Raw genomic sequence first — 20,349 nt, 5'->3', positions numbered from 1 at the left:
CAAACAGAAATTCTGGAGCCAAAAATGCAATTGGCATACTGAAGAATGCATCAGAGTCTTACAATAGCAGAATTGATTAAGTAGAAGAAAGAATTAATGAGCTTGAAGACAGATTAGTTGAAAATACAAAGTCAGAGCAGATAAAAGAAAAAAAGAGTTTAAAAATAAAACATGACTACACAATCAAGAAAGTCACCTCAAAAGAACAAATCTAAGAGCTACTGGCCTTGGAGAGGAGGTACAGAAAAAGATAGGGGAAGAAAATTTATACCAGGGGATAGTAACAGATAAATTACCAAACCTAGAGAATTATATCAAAATCCAAGTACAAAAAGGTTATAGAATACCAAAGAGATTTAACCCTAACGAGACTACCTCAAGGCATTTAGTGATCAAACTTGAAAATGTTGAGAGGATCCTAAAGCAGCAAGAGGAAAGAAAAAACATGCAAAGGAACTCTAATACGTCTGGCAGCAGACTTTTCAGTGGATACCTTATAGCCCAGAAAAGAGTGGTATGACATATTTAATGTACAGAAGAAAAGATAGCTTTTAGCCTAAATAGTGTATTTGGTGAAAATGTCCTTCAAGCAGGAAGGAGAAATAAAGACCTTTCCAGACAATCAAAAGCTGAGGGATTTCACCAACACCAGGCCTGCTCTACAAGAAATCCTAAAGGTAGTTCTTCAATCTGAAAGAAAAGGATGTTAAAAAGAAAGAAAAAATCATGAGTAGGTACAAAAATCATTGGTAATAGTAAGCACATAATAAAACAGAATATTATAACACTGTAACTGTGGTGTGTAAACTACTCTTACCTAAGTAGGAAAACTATAAGATGAACCAATCAAATATAATAACAACTTTTCAAAACATACACAGTAAAATAGAAACAACAAAAAATTAAAAAGCAGAGGAACAAATTTAAAGTGTAAAGTTTTAACTAGCTTCCTTTTGCTTGTTATTTTGTTTGGTTATGCAAGTAGTGTTAAGTAGCTATCAGCCTAAAATGATGTCTTGTAAAATGATATTTGCAAGTCTCATGGTATTCTCAAATCAAAAAACATACAATGGATACACACTCACAAAAACAACAACAAATAAAACAAAAACCCCAAGTAATTAAATCATATAAACAGAGAAAATCACCTTCACTGAAGGAAAAAAAGGAAGGCAGGAAAGAGAGAAGAGAAGATGACAAAAACAACCAGAAAACAAAATGGCAGGAGAAGGTCCTTACTTACCAATAATAATATTGAATGGAAATGAACTAAACTCACCAACAAAAACATATAGAGTCGCTGAATAAATTAAAAAAAAAAAAAAAAAAAAAAAACCCAATGATCTGTTGCCTACAAAACAAAAAATAAAACAAAACAAAAAAAAAAACGCATTTCACCTATAAAGATACACATAGACTAAAAAAGGAGTAGAAAAAGATATTCCATGCCAATGGAAACCAAAAAAGAACAAGGGTTTCTATACATATATCAGAAAATATAGATTTCAAGACAAAAACCGTAAGAGACAAGAAAGGTCATTATATAATGATAAAGGGGTCAATTCAGCAAGATGATATAACAATTGTAAATACATGTACCCAACACTGGAGCACCCAGATATATAAAACAAATATTATTAAAGCTAAAGAAAGAGACAGACCTCAATACAATAATAGCTGGATATTTCAACACCCCACTTTCAGCATTAGGATGATGTCTTAGACAGAAAATCAACAAAGAAATATCAGACTTAATCTGTACTGTAGACCAAATGGACTTAATAGATATTTACAGAACATTTCACCCAATGGTTGCATAATACACATTTTTCTCCTCAGTACATGGATTATTCTCAAGGATAGACCATATGTTAGGTAACTAAGACTTAAAATATTCAAAAAATTTGAAATGATATCAAGCATCTTCTCTGACCATGTGGAATAAAACTAGAAATCATTAACAGGAGCAATTTTGGAAATTACGCAAACATATGGATTTTAACAATATGCTCATGAATGACCAGTATGTCAATGAAGAAATTAAGAAGGAAACTGAAAATATTATTGAAACAAATTATAATGAAAACACTACATACCAAAACCTATGAGATATAGTGAAAACATTACTATGAGGGAAATATTTAGCTTATAGCTAAAAATATATCAAAAAAGAAAAAATTTGAATAAATAACCCAGATATGCAGCTTGAGGAATTAGAAAATCAAGAGCAAACAGAAACTAAAATTAGTAGAAGAAAATAAATAATAAAGATAGTATTATAAAGATAAATGAAATTGAGATGAAGATAGCAATAGAAAAGATCAATGAAACAGAAAAATGGTTTGACAAGATAAACTGACAAATCATTATCCAGAGTAATTAAGAAAAAAAAGAGAGAAAACCTGAATAAATAAAATTAGAGATTTTAATAAAAGGAGTCATTACAACAAATACCACAGAAATTTAAAAGGATCATTAGTGGCTATCATGAGCACCTATATTGAAACGAATTGTAAAATCTGAAAGAAATGGATAAATTCCTAGACACATACAATCTGCCAATACTGAACCATGAAGAAATTCAAAACTTGAACAGACCAAGAAAAGGTAATGAGATCAAAGCTATAGTAAGAAGTCTCCTACTAAAGAAAAGCCTGAAACCTGATGACTTTACTGTTGAATTGTACCAAACATTTAAAGAAAAACTAATACCAACTCTACTCAAACTATTCCAAAAAGTAGAGGAGAATACTTCCAAACTCCTTCTACGAGGCCATTGTTACCCTAATACCAAAACCAAAGACACATTACAAAAAGAAAATTATAGGTCAATATCACTGATGAATATTGATGTAAATATTAACAAAACAGTAGTAAATCAAATTCCACAACACATTAAAAAGATTATACACCATGACCAAGTAGGGTTCTTCCCAGGGATGCAGGAATGATTCAACATATACAAATTAATCAATGTGATACATCATATCAACAGAATGAAGGACAAAAGTAATATGAGCATTTCAATTCATACTGAAACATCGTTCAACAAAATTAAAAATCCCTTCATGATAAAAACACTTAAGAAACAGGGTATAGAAGAAGCATAACATAATAAAGGCCATCTGACATACTCGTAGCTAGTATCATACTGAATAGGTAAAAACTGATGGCCTTCCTTCTAAGAGCTAGAATATGACAAGAATGCCCACTGTCATCACTGTTATTCAACATAACTGGATGTCCAAGCTACAGTAATCAGACAAGAGAAAGAAATAAAGAATATCCAAATTGAAAAGAAAAAAGTCAACTTATTCTTCTTTGCAAATGATATGATCTTATATTTGAAAAAAATCTAAAGATTTCACCAAGAAACTATTAGAACTGATAAATTCAGTAAAGTTTCAGGATACAAAATAAACATACAAAAATCAGAAGTATTTCTATATCACAACAGTCAACAACCTAAAAAGAATTTAAGAAAGTAATCCCATTTACAATGTCTACAAAAAAAATAAATCGCCTGAAAATTAACTTAACCAAAGAAGTGAAAGCTTGCCACAATAAAAACTCTAAAACATTGATGCAATAAATAGAAGAAGACACACACAAAAATTGAAAGGTATCCAATGTCCACAGATTGGAAGAATCAATATTGTTGAAACATTCATGTTACACAGTGCAATTGACAGATTCAATGCAGTGCCTATCAAAATACTGATAATATTCTTCACTGAAACAAAAAAAATCTTAAAATTTAGATGGAACCACGAAAGACCCAGAATAGCCAAAGTTATCTTTCACAAAATGAAGAAAACTAGAACACTCATATTACTTGACTTTAAATTATACTACAGAGCTCTAATAACCAAAAGAGTATGGTGTTGGCACAAAAACAGACACCTGTGAAACAGAATTGAGATCCCAGAAATAAATCCATGCATCTACAGTTAGCTCATTTTTGACAAAAGTGCCAAGAATATACATTGAGAAAGGACAGTCTCTTCACTAAATGGTGCTGGGAAAACTAATATCCATATGCAGAAGAATGAAACTAGACTCCTGTCACTCACCACATGCAAAAATCAAATCAAAATGAATTAAAGACTTAAGCCTATGACCTCAAGCTATGAAACTACTGAAGGAAAACTTTGGAGAAGCTCTGTAGGATATTGGAATACACAATGAATTCTTGAGTAATACCCCACAAGCACAGACAACCAAAGCAAAAATGGACATTTGGACACATCAAGTTAAAAACCTTCTGCATAGCAAAGGGAAAACTCAACAAAGTGAGGAGACAGCCCATAGAATGGGGCTCCCCATCTGACAACGGATTGATAACCAGAATGTGTAAGGAACTCAAAAAACTCTACAGGAAAAAACTATCTAATAATCTGATTTTTAAACAGCAAAACATTTGTATAGACAATTATCAAAAGAAGACATCCATCCAAATGGCAAACCAGCATATAAAAAGGTGCTCAACATCATTGATCATCAGAGAAATGTAAATCAAAACTACTATGAGATATCAGCTCATCCCTGTTATAATGGTTTTTACTCAAAAGTCAGGCAGTAAATGCTGGCAAGGATATGGAGAAAAGGGAATCCTTGTACACTGTTGGTGGGACCACTACTACTTGTACACTTGTACATTGTTACTACTACCACTATGGAGAACAGTTTGGAGGGTCCTCAAGAAACTAAAAGTTGAGCTACCGTATGATCCAGCAATTCCACTGCTAGGTATATGCCCCAAAGAAAGAAAATCAGTATATACTGAAGAGATGTCTGCACTCCTATGTTTGTTGCAGCACTGTTTGCGATAACTAAAATTTTGAAGCAATCGAAGTGTTCATCAAAAGATGAGTGGATGAAGAAAATGTGGTACATATATGCGATGCAGTACTATTTAGCCATTAAAAAGAATGTGATCCAGTTATTTACAACAACGTGGTTAGAACTTGAGTCATTATTTTAAGTGAAATAACCCAGGCACAGAAAGACAAACATCATGTATTCTCATTTATTTGTGGGATCTATAAATCAAAACAATTGAACTCATGAACATAGAAAGTAGAAGCATGGTTACCAGAGGCTGAGAAGAATAGTGAGAAGCTGGGAATTAGGGGGTGAGAATGGTTAATAGGTACAAAAACTAGTTATAAATAATGAATAAGATCTAGTATTTGCTAACACAACAAGGTAACTATAGTCTAAAATAATTTGATTCCACATTTTTAAAAGAGTATAATTGGATTATTTGTAAACAAAGGATAAATGCTTGAGAAGATGGATACACCACTTACCCTGATGTGATTATTACATATTGCATACCTGTGCCAAAATATCTCATGTAACCCATAAGTATATACAACTACTATGTACCCACAAAATTAAAATTAATAAAAAATATCCATTTGCACAAACAAAATATGTAAGTTCATCTTATAAATGTAAAGTTAGTTTAGCATTAATTATGAAATCAATGATGTACTTTTTAAGGCTAAACTAACTTTAAGTAATAATAATTTAATAATTACTTATGTAAAAACAAATAATACAACTTCTGCTAAATACAACATGGTTGAATCTCAAAAATATATGTTTGTTAGGCGAAAGAGTACAGAATACTTTCTCTCTCTTTTTTTTTAGATAGAGTCTTGCTGTGTTGCCCAGGCTGGAGTGAAGTGGTGTGATCTCGGCTCACTGCAACCTCCGCTTCCCAGGTTCAAAGGATCCTTCTGCCTCACCCTCCCAAGCAGCTGGGATTACAGACATGTGCCACCACAACTGGCAATTATTATTATTATTATTATTATTTTTGTATTTTTATAGAGATGGGATTTCACCATGTTGGCCAGGCTGGTCTTGAACTCCTGACCTCAAGTAATCCTCCCACCTGGGCCTCCTGAAGTGCTAGGATTACAGGTGTGAGCCACCGCGCCCTGTCCAGAATACTCTCAATGTGGAGAAGCATTTTAACTAGAAACAGACATGTTGGAACCTTTGGAATGCTGAAAATATTCTGTCTGTTACTCTTGTAGTGGTTACACGGGTAACTAGATATGGAAAAACTCATCAAGTTGTACACTTAAGATCTAGGAACTTTACTATTTTAAAATTGCATTTCAATTTTAAAAATCCAGTGAATGGGTTGGTAGAAGAAGATAATTCATCCCTTTGAGCCATGACCGTATTACATAGACTGTCTTCATTGCACTTTCACCTGGTATTGCCAATATTCAATCAGATGCGTAATTCCAACTCTTTATTTTTTATCTTAGGAGAACAGAGCACCAGATCCTAAGATCCTATTATTGTATCCTCAGTATCTGATTCATTGCCTGGCATGAAATATACATAAACAACAAACATAAAAGGTGATTGTGAAGAATAAATATTATAGGTTTGGATAATAATCCAGCAAGATACAATCCCAAATGCCTTAATTCCAAATGTTAAAATCCTGAATCATCAAAATTTCTAGTGTTAAAAATTCCTAAAGTCTAAACCTCTTTTGTCTGAAATCCCTAACATCTAAATTTCTGAAAATAACAGCACAAGGTAGTTGCATCATGTTAGGCAGAATTATTAGTTTGTTATTGCCTTTTGTGTAGAAGAAAATTATTTTCAATTGAATCTCCAAACTACATTATGACAAATTTGGAATTTGATGCAGTCAAGGCTTCTAAAAGTGAATTTTAAGGTGTTACCAATAAAGTTCGACCTTGCCATTCAGCCCAATGCATTTGGTTGAAAATTCAGACGAGTGGATTGGCCACATAATATAGCAACCACAGAAACTTCAACTTGCCAACATTGGCAATATTTATAGCTGATGACATTTCAGGAACTTTTAATGAATTGAAGCTGCATATGCCTGAAGAAGCCCCTGCAGTCACTGACCGGTTAGAAAATAATTATGCAAATAGTAAGATAAGAAGAAAGTTATGTGTGTTACTGTTTTATCGCCAGTATTGTTTTCACCAGACTTGTGGTCTGTATATGAATGCATGCAGAATGTATTTCCTTGTGCTACAAAGAACATAGAAACATGGCACAGAAGATGGGAAAATGCAATAAGGAATACCCATGTTGGCATACGGGGGAATCGGAAAATTGCTAAAAGAGCAGCGCCACATACTGTATGAATGTGAAAGTGTTACCGGAAAGAGATTCCAATTCAGACCCCAAGAGAGGGCCCTTGGATCTCACACAAGAAACAATTCAGAGTGAGTTCAAAGAGTAAAGTGAAAGCAAGTTTATTAAGAGCCCTCAGAAATAATACCACACATTTACAGCCATCTGATCTTTGACAAACCTGACAAAAACAAGAAATGGGGAAAGGATTCCCTATTTAATAAATGGTGCTGGGAAAATTGGCTAGCCATAAGTAGAAAGCTGAAACTAGATCCTTTCCTTACTCCTTATACGAAAATTAATTCAAGATGGATTAGAGACTTAAATGTTAGACCTGAAACCATAAAAACCCTAGAAGAAAACCTAGGTAATACCATTCAGGCCATAGGCATGGGCAAGGACTTCATGTCTAAAACACCAAAAGCAATGGCAACAAAAGCCAAAATTGACAAATGGGATCTAATTAAACTAAAGAGCTTCTGCACAGCAAAAGAAACTACCATCAGAGTGAACAGGCAACCTACAGAATGGGAGAAAATTTTTGCAATCTACTCATCTGACAAAGGGCTAATATCCAGAACCTACAAAGAACTCAAACAAATTTACAAGAAAAAAACAAACAACCCCATCAAAAAGTGGGCAAAGGATATGAACAGACATTTCTCAAAAGAAGACATTCATACAGCCAACAGACACATGAAAAAATGCTCATCATCACTCGCCATCAGAGAAATGCAAATCAAAACAACAATGAGATACCATCTCACACCAGTTAGAATGGCAATCATTAAAAAATCAGGAAACAATAGGTGCTGGAGAGGATGTGGAGAAATAGGAACCCTTTTACACTGTTGGTGGGACTGTAAACTAGTTCAACCATTGCGGAAAACAGTGTGGCGATTCCTAAAGGATCTAGAACTAGAAATACCATTCGACCCAGCCATCCCATTACTGGGGATATACCCAAAGGATTGTAAGTCATGCTGCTATAAAGACACATGCACACATATGTTTATTGTGGTACTATTCACAATAGCAAAGACTTGAAATCAACCCAAATGTCCATCAGTGGATTAAGAAAATGTGACACATATACACCATGGAATACTATGCAGCCATAAAAAAGGATGAGTTCATGTCCTTTGTAGGGACATGGATGCAGTTGGAAACCATCATTCTCAGCAAACTCTCGCAAGAACAGAAAACCAAATACCGCATGTTCTCACTAATAGGTGGGAACTGAACAACGAGATCACTTGGACACAGGAAGGGGATCATCACACACCGGGTCCTACTGTGGGGAGGGGGCGGGGGAGGGATAGCATTAGGAGATATACCTAATGTAAACGACGAGTTAATGGGTGCAGCACACCAACATGGCTCATGTATAAATATGTAACAAACCTGCACGTTGTGCACATGTACCCTAGAACTTAAAGTATAATAAAAAATAATAATAATAAAAAGAAAGAAAGTAAAGGAATGAAAGAATGACTACTTTATAGACAGAGCAGCCCCGAGGGCTGTTGGTTGCCCATTTTTATGGGTATTTCTTGATGATATGCTAAACGAGGGGTGTCTTATTCATACCTCCCCTTATTCATGCCTCCCCCTTGACGCAGGCAGCGTCAAGGTGCCTGACGTTGCCACGGCACCTGTTAATTATTATGGCTCTGGTGGGAGTGTAGCAATGAGGACAACCGGAGTCACTCTCGTGGTCATCTTGGTTTTGGTGGGTTTTAGCTGGCTTCTTTACTGCAACCAGTTTTATCAGCAAGATCTTTATGACCTGTATTTTGTGCTGTCTTTCTATCTCATCGTGTGACTTAGAAAGCCTTAAACTTCTGGGAGGGCAGCCCAGTGCCCAGTAGGTCTTAGCCTTATTTTACCCAGCCCCTATTCAAGATAGAATTGCTGTAGTTCACATGCCTCTGACAAAAGTATTCTCCAAGCAGAGCCATGTTGTAAAAGAAAAAAAAAAAAGCAGCTATTCATCTGGATGCAAGACTTCAAAGTACAGTTAATGATCATGAAAATTGCCAGCTCCTATGGACTATCTCCATGCAAATGCCCATAATCTATACCATAATACACATTTTAGTATGTGAAAAGTTTTTTAGTTTCTTAGATTTTCTTTTTTTATTTTTTTCCTCTATTTTAAATTGTCAGCATTTTTTTTTTCTAATTCTCTATGCTCCATATTTTATCTTCACATAATTTCCAATACTGTAGGTATAAATTGTCTAAAGACTTTTAGAGAATAATAATTAGTTTTATGCATTTTTTGCAAATGTGACTATGAAATTGCATTATCACAAACTGACTGTGTGTAAGCATTGTGCACATATGCAAAAATGTTGAAACTTTCTCAGTAAATGAAGAGATGTCATTTTTCTGAAAGACAAGATTCCTTGAGATCTTGGCTCTTAGGGTGACTGGTGCAATTGTGATGCAGTTGAGCCATTGTGGTTTTTGACTAATCTCATCAAAGGACTTAGGTTGTCCTTCCAGGTACCTCAGATGACTGCAGTTATGAAGCTGGGTGCACACAATTACTAACCACAGTAATATGCATTTATATTTTGCTTTTTGATCTTTTTTAAATTAATATAGTTTATCTGCTCATAACTGTTATACTATATGTTGTTAGCCTACCTAGGTGTTTATGCTTACACAAATATATATGTTTTATTGCCTATTTTATTGTATAAAGTGGCCCATGATATGTTGTCATGTTTTATGTTTCTTGAACAAATTTCCTTTTAAAATGTAAGTAAATATATCTTAAAAGTTTTTATTTCTTCAGAATTATGTTTTTTGAATTTTGATCTTTCAGGATTTTAACATTCAGGATTACGGCATCAGGATTATGTCTTTCAGGACTGTAACTGGCTTTTAAACATTAAAATATGTGAACATATATATCCCACTACAGTGCCAAGAAACGGTATATTTTTCAACAATACTATTTTCCTTCCCTTTATAGCAATATAACTTAATTTTGTGCTTAATATGCAGGATTTATGCCAAGCTGCTTTTTATAATTCTGTAGCAAAAGTATCTATGTGAAATGCACTATCGTGTGTATTCTCTCAATAATATGGGTTTCCTTTAAGGTATAATTCAAAGAATATGACAGAACTACTGGGTCAGTTGTCAAACAGCAAAAGTTTAAACAATGTTGAGCTTCCATTAAAGGTGAACAATGCAATATCTGGGGTAAAACACTAGATTTTTCACCACTTTTTAAAATATATATGGCTAAAAATAGCCAAAATATTTAATAGTAAATATTTCCAAACAATTCAGGAATGACGGAAATCTAGTTCAGTTAAACAATGTTATCATTTTGAGTGAATTTTCTAGTAAAAGACTGATGTTCTCAAGCCAACACTGAGTCTTATCTGTTTCTATTATGGTTACTTCCAGGCTACGTAGCATAAAAAAATGTCTTCTTCACATGGATCTGGGGCAAGGGAGGGTTCCATCTAAAAGAGATAGGCAACTGGCATTGAAAGCAGGGGAAACAGAGCACTACAAGAGGTCTCATATTTTCCAATCGGAAGTAACCGGCATAATTCCAATATGAGCCTTAAACTGTAATTCACAGAGACAGACACAAAATTACCAGCATCAATTTTTGATTAAACTGCTGCTCACATGAGCAACTATATGAAGTATATTTCTACAGTGAGTAGCAGCAGGAATATATTCATTTTATCATGGGAAATTATTTTTCCCATGAGTGACTGGAGAGGTCAGCCAAACATAAATTAATACAGTTGATGAAAGAGTTGAGGGTCTTATAATTGTACTGTGAGACAAAGGATTATTCCCAATGATTTAGCCATCTACTAACATAATACTATATTATTAGGTTACTTTTTGATACTATACAGTATATCTTTTAAGAGTAATCTAGTCTTTTAAAAAAATAATACAGGAAACCTCAAAAGATACCACACAGAAGGATCTTAAAACTACCACAAAACTTACCTAAATTATCCACATAATTCCACTAACTCTCACATTTACATTAACTAAGATATGTGTGTACATGTATCTTCAAGTTAAAGACAATTTATGTCATGTAAGAATGCAAAGGTGAATCCTGTGTTTAGACACATTTTCACATGGTTCCCCCTATTGCAATAATTTACAAGTAAATATTTTGTTTTATTTAAAAAAAGGATAAATTTAATTAAAACAATTGTGTAGAAAAGTTATTGCTAGTCCCCTAAAAAATAAAATGGTAAAGTATTTTAAAGATAGTACTAAGTTAAAAAGAAATTTTTTTACATTGACAAACATATGCTTTTCTTCACTTGCAATGATCAGAACACCCTATCTACAGTAGAATCTATGGAGACTGCAAATACCTTAAGAGAATTTTCAAAGGGTATACCCTCTCTAGCCAACCACAATTCGAAAGGGGAAAAAGTGGGAACCTTCTCAACAGATGGGGTGGCATAATGTGGCAGGGACTGGGGATTTGCATGAATATGAATTACAAATAGCACAGATAACATGGCATTCAAAATCTGTTAGAAATCTTGAATGTCAAAGTCATTTAGCTGACATTTGGAGGGACATAATTACCTTAAGAACATGGAAATGGGTTGGTCTAAATTGCATGGGCAGAGAATCTGAGGACACACAATAGCATTGCTTTGGCAACAATTGTGACAAGTGGGCATGGCCAAGTAAGCCAAGAATGGCACACATTAATGCAGTGACATTTTTTTCAATGTGTGCTGCCCTTTCAGAAATATGCATATAAGGCCTAAATAACCTCTAACCCATTATAAAATAACAGGAGACAAAATAATAAATAAATAAATAAACAAAACAAGCTACCAAAAGCCCTATCACTGGAATTCTAAAGGAAAGTGTTCATTCACATTTCATACACAGACTTTTACATATTTCAAACATTTAAACTGGGTTTAACAATGCTAGACCTCGAAGTTTCATTATTTGTCACAAGTTTACTTGCAATTTACTGAATGGTACCTAGATTATTTGCATTGAAAAGACTAACAGTTTCTGATTTTAGAATGTGATGCTGTTAGTTAAATTTTCTTAACATAACATATCATAATTATGACAATTAATATTAACATAAATTATCAGCCCAAAATTTCATATGCAGTTAAAAATTATAAATTTTTTTCCTCAATTTCTTATTTATTAAGATGTATTTTAAAAGATGTTTAAAATGTAAGGCACTGTGAAATTGTTAGGAAATATGCCAGACAATAGTACACACAACAGGTCAGATCACATTTACCTGGAGTAACGTGCCACATGTGGTAGAGACATTTAAAAAAGCATATTTTACTCCCTAATTTTTGTCATTGATGTGAGGCCTTCTATATCAAGCCCGCTATTAAAGGACATTGCAAGAAATACTCCATTAACGTTTCCTTAGATAATCACATATAATTTCCAAAATATTGATTAAAATTCAACACTAGTGATGCAATGAACACTTTAATATCTACACACTGAAAGGAAATTTGTGAACCGTAATTAATATTTCATTTTCAAAAGTGAATTAAGTACTTGATTTCTTTAATAGATCAATATCTCAGGCTGTAATAACATTTGGAGCCCCAGCAAGCAGACTTCAATTTATACTTCAAATTTACCTCAACTCTCATGCTAGCCTTGATGAACCCAAGACTGATTGATCATTATTTCTTCCTATTTGTAAATAGCATCTGTGGTCTATTCCACAGCATTTAACATTTATTCTCTCCAGCACTGTTTCCTACTCTGTTATATGCATCAATCTCTTCTCTTTAGTGGAAATATATAAACTGTTTATGAAAAGATTAATATTATATTAGGAATGGAATAATTAGTGATAGTATTAATAAATTAGAAAAGCATGGATTATGTGTTATAATGAAAACAAGAAGCATCAACTGCTTATTTTATGTTAGAAACTGTGCTGAAATCTGGAATAAAAAGAAAAATCACATGCAGTCCTTTCTATAAAGGAGATCACAGGATGTGGAGTAGTCAGGATTCTAGATACATGAATAGGTAGACAGAAATCATAGTGATTGACAGATACATACGATGATAATTACTATAACAGAAAAACAGTATTTTAGGAAGTAATGTGGAAGACCCAAGGAGCTTCTGTTAATGAAAGGAATAAAACCACTCATCATAGAGAAGCCTATTTATTAATTGTAAAATGTTGTAAGGTCAAGTTTTAAGAACCATTCAGAATCACACAAAATTAAATTTGAAAAAATAAACACATGACATTTGAAAAAAGGATGAGAATGAAAAACAATGTTAGGTTATTTCTAATTTTATCTGAGCTGTACATAATATTGAATTCATTATAAGATATTCATAAGGTATTCTGGCCTAAAAAAACTTCATTGTGAAATACAGCAACGAAAATCAAAACTGGTTCATCCACTTAATGAATGAATATTGACCATGTACTCTGAGCCAGACGATGTGCTAAGTTGCTGAGACAGAAAAGTGAGCAAGAGAGACATGATCCTGTCCTCATAGCACTTACAGTATTTCCCTTTGAACAGTGTTGTGTTTATTATATTTAGGTTGATATAAATCTAAAATTTTGAATGATTATATTTATACTCTCCTGAAAGTAAGCATACATGCATATTGCAGGAAAATGTATAAAATAGAAAAATTCTTTAGGAAACTGTAAAACTATCATTTCAATACTTAATACTTTTATTTTTCCTGTGCACCTTATTACTTAAATGTAAATAACAGATTTTTAAAACCTGAGATCTCATTCCACATAAAATCTGTATCATGTTTTCATGTAGCTTGATGTTTTAATTATTCTTCCATCAATGTTCATGAGCATAATTATTAATATTTTCATATCCTCCCAATTCATTTAACCAATAGTTATTCAAGGCATACTGTGTCCATTCTAGATTCAGGTGATAGAGCAGAGATTAGGGCAGATGAAGTCACTTGCTCTCAGGGAACATGCAGTGGCTCATATGGCTTTACCATAATTAATTCACTATTTTTGAAAATGTGTTTATTATTTATCACTAGCATGAAAAAATGCAATGGAAGTCTTATGTAATTATGTTACATATACTTGATTATGCTATATATACTTGACAACTGAATATAGTGTCCTTGAAATAAGTCATTTTATGTACAGTTTAATGTTTTTGATATATACTGCAGAATTACTTTAAAGAAGAATTCTATAAATATTCACATGCCTGTCTGCTCTGTTTGAAGGTAGACAGCATTACACACTGAAGGCTTTATTTTTTTTTTAAAGGCTTTACCAATGTTGTAGTCAAAAAGCAGCATCTAAAATTATCTGTATTGATTGTGGGATTGCATAGATTTTCTTAAATTCATTGGTAAACCCTATTTATTCAAATTGTCTTTGCAAAACTTTTGCCTGTTAGTCGGTTGATAGAATCTCTCGTGGATTTGTAAGTGCAATCTGTGTGCTTTTGTCTGTAATATTTATAAATAGTTTCCTCTTAATAAAAAGTCTTTGTATTGGAAAAGTGTTTGCCTATTTATGTCAAATATCCACCTTTTTAATATTTACATTTTACATGAACTATTTTAATCTATTTTTCTTATCTATATATATAATAAATATCTAATTTGATTTTCTTCTATATTGTTACCATCAACAGTAGGAGCAGCATCAAAAACTTATCTCTAATGTTACTGTAGATATATATTTTTTCTATTTCATGTCTCATTGCATTAGGTAGAACTTCCAAAACAATGTTCATAGTAGTGGTGATAACATCCATGGTGGCCTCTTCTTAATTTTAATAAAAATTACTGAAATGTTTCACTTTTAACTACAGTGGTAGCTGATGATTAAATATGCATTTTTTAAACTGAAGTTAAAGATAAATTCTGTTCTAAGCTCATCAAGAGTATATTTTACCAAAACAGGTATTAGATTTTCTTAAATGTCTTTTAAGCATTTGCTAAGAACTCCACAATACCTCTTACTTTTACTTATTGATAGAATATATTAATCATTTTCCTAAAATTAAATTTCCATTTGCATATACTAAATGAATTATTTATTAAAATTTATGTAGTTCAAAATGCTGCTGGAATTTATTTGCTGCTATTTTATTTTGGATGTTTTTGTACCTATATTCCTACATGAGATGGTTCTATAGTTTTGTTTTTAAGTGCTATCTGTATGTGCTTTTGGGATTCAGGTTTTCAGAGTTTCATGGAATACACTTGGAAGAATTTAGCATTTTCCTGTGTTCTATTGCAATTTAAAATGCTAATGGTCTTCATTGATCCTACGTGCATCTTGCCATTTATAGATGGAAAATGTCTGAAACTATTTGTTATAATAGTGAAATTCTATGTGGCCTAGTTCCATGGTAGATAGAAAAGAATTGGGAATAGGATTAACCTAATTTTTCTTACACATTCCTAAGAACCTTAAAGGTTAAGTTTATCAGAGTACTGAAATTTCTCATCAAATTTAGATGTAAAACATTATTTTGCATGGCACAGAGGTCAGTCTCAGGAAACTACTAATACTGCAGTCATATATTTATGTGAAATTTTTATTTACATTGAATAGAAGTTTTGTCTGTAATGTATACCCAAACAGACATCAAATAAGACATAATTAACACAGCATAGATTTTACACCTGCCTTTCCTTATCAACATAATACTTGTTTTTGTTATTTTGTGTTATTTTTTGTCACTGTCCTCAACACTGTAACACTTCCAGTCTAGATTTACATACAGTGATTATATTTTTCAGTTTTAAAAATAGTGGTTTTACCATATTCCTTTTAAATAACTAATATGGGTTGTATATCTTATAGTTGTTCCTTAGCATTAACTAATCTCTAGAAGTTAATGCTGTGAATATATAATTAATGAACAAAGTGAAGATGAGATGTCATTTAAGTAGTTGGCAGGTTGTCTTTAAAATTAATAATCTGTTTCTCCAACTGTTTGCACTTATTTCAAGGTGCTACTTTCTTCTTGATGGCTTTTTTCACTTTTTTCTTATTTTATTGATCTGTAATATTTTACACATTTATGAGTTACACATGAGTGTTTGTTACATGCATAGAATATACAATGATCAAGCCAGAGTATCTGGGGTATCCATCACCTTGAGTGTTTATCATTTTTAAATGTTGGTATCATTTCAAGTCCTCTGTTCTTGTTACTTTAAAATACACATAATATTGCTGCTAAGTATAGTACCCTCGTCTGCCGTCAAACATTAAAGCATATTTCTTTTAATGAACTGTATGTTTGTACCCATAATTAATTGTCATCCCTACTCCCGCCTCACCCATCCTTCCCAGTCTCTGGTATTTATCATTCTATTCTCTATGTTCATGAGATCAAGTCACATGAAGGGGATGAGAAACTTAATGACTTTAAGTCTTAGGTAACTACTCATGGCATAGGCTCTGATTGTGTGCCTGACTATGGCATGAAGAACTTAATTAGAAAAGAGGAGACACAGTGCTCTTAAATTTATGAGACCACATTTTCAAAGTTTTAACTGGCGGCTTTCAGACTTGTGAGGAAAGGACAATATTGCCTTCTTTGTCTTGAAAGTCATGGGTTGCTTGTTCATATGCGTGCGTACATGGCTGATGTCACTTGGCACAATGAACAATGCTAAGTTATCAAGCATCCATGAGAACTGCATTTATGGAATTCATTCAGTTATTTTCTTTTGTATATATTTCTTTGGCATTTTCTTCAATTCTTGAAAAGTAAATGGTTTTAATTTTCTTACTTTGGAACTTCTCTAACTTGGTCAATGTGATTAATTCCTTTCTTGTCTTTTGAACCTCAGTTTCTTTAGATGTAAATAAGTTCAGCTGGATTAGATATTTTCTGAGATCTGACCCCTGTGCAACATACTACAGTTTGTAGTTGTTAGAAGATACTAGCATTGCAGATCACATTAAGGACCTGAATAAGACTTCAAGTTTATGTATTTGCCTGCATTTATATAGATATATATTTTACGTAACTAATTCATTTAAAATTTCTATGAGTTTATTCATATGGAAAACAACAATAGTAAAAAAGACTACCTTCATAGAGTTGTGAGGAAATTAAATAAGATAACATTTATAAGCACTTTCACAGTACCCAGTCCATGAAGAGTGCTCAATAAATGTTGTTATGTTAATTTTTATTCTTCCTTGGCAGTAGCGGCAATGTTTCTAATCAAGTACTAATATCATTAAGTGCAGTGTATTCTATCTATTTTTAATAAAGAAACTACAGTCATAATCTGAATTTTTTTAGTTAAATTGTATTCATCTGTCATACAATTTCTCATGTGCACGGTTTTCAGAAACATTTTAATGTTTCTGAACAATTCCTTATTTTAATCTCTACATCTTTAGAGTAAAAAGATTAAGCATTGTGTGCCCAATTTTGAATAAGTCATTTTGATACTCATGATTTTGTCTTGCAATAGCTAAAATAATGAGTGCTGAATTAGTTAAATGGTTTTTCAGTGGGTTAATAGATCATTTAATGAGTTGGCATTAAGCAAACAATGTCCATATAGATAACTAATTCTGTAAAATACTCTAACTTTAGCTATTAAAATTATGTCAGATTTTTGAATAAAGAGATAGTAGGCATGAAAATCAAATTCACAGGTATCACAGAGCTGTACATAAATAGCAGGAAATTAGTAGATTAGAATAATAAGGTACCTCATCGTGCTATAAAAATTAACAACATTTAACAAGTAAAATATAACAGGGAATAACCAAACACCAAAATCAGAAGTGTAAGGTAAAACAAGTTGATACACTAGGTCTCTCTAATCAACTGCATGAGTAAAGAATTCAGGATTAAATTTACCATAAACTCAATGGATGAGGAAGCTGTCAAAAAATACAACACAAGCTTAGGCTTTAAGTTAATTGAAAAATATGCTATGGAAGAATGGCGCTGGAAGTCCCATATTATTCTTTGCTGGGAAGAACACATTTAGAGAATGGGATTCAGTTCTGGGTACTTCAATTTCAATATAATATTAACTAGTGGGAGAACGTTGGATGAATATCAACAGAATAGGAATATATCTGGAAATGGAATGATTTAAAAGCAGTGTGTGTGTGTGTGTGTGTGTGTTTGTATACATATGTTTGTATATGTATTAATTACAAAATAACCATGGGGAAGAAAAATTAGAGTAACTGGGTTGGGAAAGGTGACAGCCACAGTGTCGTCACAGTTGGGGCTGATCTTATCATTTGTGATGCTATACATGATGTGATGGAGCAGAAGTCACTGAAAGGCTAAATCTGCTTGTATAGCTGCCCATAGAATGAGAAAAAAAAAATTCCTGCTTCATTGCCTGGACCTGATGGGCTCAAATATTAGCTGAAGAACTATTTAAGAAACTAATTTGTTTAAGAGTGCGTTGGGGATATTGTTGAGGACATTGTGAAATACAGTGTTTTTGTCCCAATCTGAAGCCCCTTCAGAGAAATTTCTTTATTATTGTAGATAAGAAAGTTTTGATCTCCCATCAGGAGAACTTTTTGTTTTAATGGACAATAAAAAGTCTACAGCTGATTATACATCCCTTTGTACTTCTATGGTTTGAGAACAGAATTCACTCAGTCAGCGATTCAGTGACTATTTATCATTTTTTTATTATATTTTCCTCTTATATTTCACAGACTATTCTGTTCTAGGTACTGGGAATGCAATAGTGAAAATGATAGGTAGGGAACTTTCTCTGTGAAACATGCATTCTTGTGGGCACGGAGGGTGGAAAGAAAGATATGAAATAAGTAAGGAAACACATGGGCAAAATATTTTCAGTAGAGAGAGACTTACAAAGATAATTAAGTAAGTCAACATGATTGAAAGAATCTACCATTTAAAGTAGGCATTGGTTGGGCGCGATGGCTCACGCCTGTAATCCCAGCACTTTGGGAAGCTGAGGCAGGTGGATCTCCTGAAGTCAGGAGGTTGACTCCAGCCTGACCGATATGGTGAAACCTAATCTCTACTAAAATTACAAGAATTAGCCGGGTGTGGTGGCGGACACCTGTAGTCCCAGCAACTCGGGAGGCTGAAACAGGAGAATTCCTTGTACCCTGGAGGTGGAGGTTGCAGTGAGCCGAGATTGCACCATTGCACTCCAGCCTGGGAGACAGAGCAAGACTCTATCTCATAATAAATAAAATAAAATAAAAAATAAAGTAGGTGTTGCAGCTGAGTCCTGACTAATTCAGACGATTGCCAAAGCTCAATATCAGAACTTCAGAGCAAAGGGAACAGCAAGTACAAATGTCCCCAGGAAGGAAAGAACCTTGGCTGTTGGAAAATAGGAGAAGGAGGCTACAAAAGTGGCTGGAGCTTGGTGAATAAACAGGGAGGTCAGAGAGCTCGGCAGGAATCAAGTGTGGGTCCCACTCATTAGAATTTTACTCCATGTGTAAATGGAAGCCATTAGAGTATCTTTAACAAGGGACAGCATGATCTGTTTCTTAACTTTAAAATGATCAATGATTCTATAATACTGTGAAATCTTTAGAAGCCTATGATTTTCACATGTGAGCATATGCATTCTTAGTTTCCCACATCTGAATCTTCTGATTTCTTTACTGTCCAGTCTTGTCAATTTACTATTTAAATATCAACATTTAGTATTTATCTATATTCTGGAAAGTTGATTCAAATCTTATGAAAAATTGATGGACCATAAATCTTAAATTAAATGAATATGGTATGTTGACATTTTTGGTAAGGATTAACTTCAAAGGCAGAAACTTGGATTTTAAAAACCCTTCGAGCTTGATACTCTAAAGCTCTACTATATCTAGCTTCATAAGGATACACTGACTTTTCTTTCTTGCCAGTAAATCAAACAATCTCTTCAGTTGGCTTCGGTTTTCAGAAACACAGTCGTTTTCAGGTTATTCCTTCTATCAGGGTGAAGATTCCCAGTCTGACTGACTCAAATTAGAGAGAAGAAAGAAACAAAGAAAGAACAAACAAAACTATTATTTCAATATGTCAGACATTTAATAAATAATTGCTTTCTAAAAGCATGATCTTCTAAAAATTATCTGGAAATTCTGGTAGCAAGTTACTGAGAAATAGCAAACGTTGCTTCTCCAGTTTTCTTAATGTCAAATTCCTTTTTATAATAAATGTTATT

This window comes from Rhinopithecus bieti, unplaced genomic scaffold (genome assembly GCF_001698545.2).
Source record: "Rhinopithecus bieti isolate Rb0 unplaced genomic scaffold, ASM169854v2 scaffold_3067, whole genome shotgun sequence".
Lineage (NCBI taxonomy): Eukaryota > Metazoa > Chordata > Mammalia > Primates > Cercopithecidae > Rhinopithecus > Rhinopithecus bieti.
Note: the sequence above shows the minus strand (reverse complement) of the source record.